The sequence below is a fragment of the Penaeus monodon genome, chromosome 28 (assembly GCF_015228065.2).
Source record: "Penaeus monodon isolate SGIC_2016 chromosome 28, NSTDA_Pmon_1, whole genome shotgun sequence".
In the NCBI taxonomy this organism is placed as follows: Eukaryota; Metazoa; Arthropoda; class Malacostraca; order Decapoda; family Penaeidae; genus Penaeus; species Penaeus monodon.
Window position 1 is genome coordinate 25,774,023 of NC_051413.1, and position 206 is coordinate 25,774,228.

Here is a 206-nt window from a genome sequence, read left to right on the forward strand (position 1 = left end):
GTTTGGAAAATATTTTTTTTTTAAATCGAAAAGACCGAATACAAAACAGATATAAATAATAAATAAATAATAGAAAAGCTACGAAAAAAAAAAGAAAAATACAAAAAGATACAAAAGAAAAAAATCAACGAGAACAAAAGAACCAAAATCGACATGAAAATGTCTAACCAAAAAGGACGCTGAGATATTAAAATCTAATCAACACG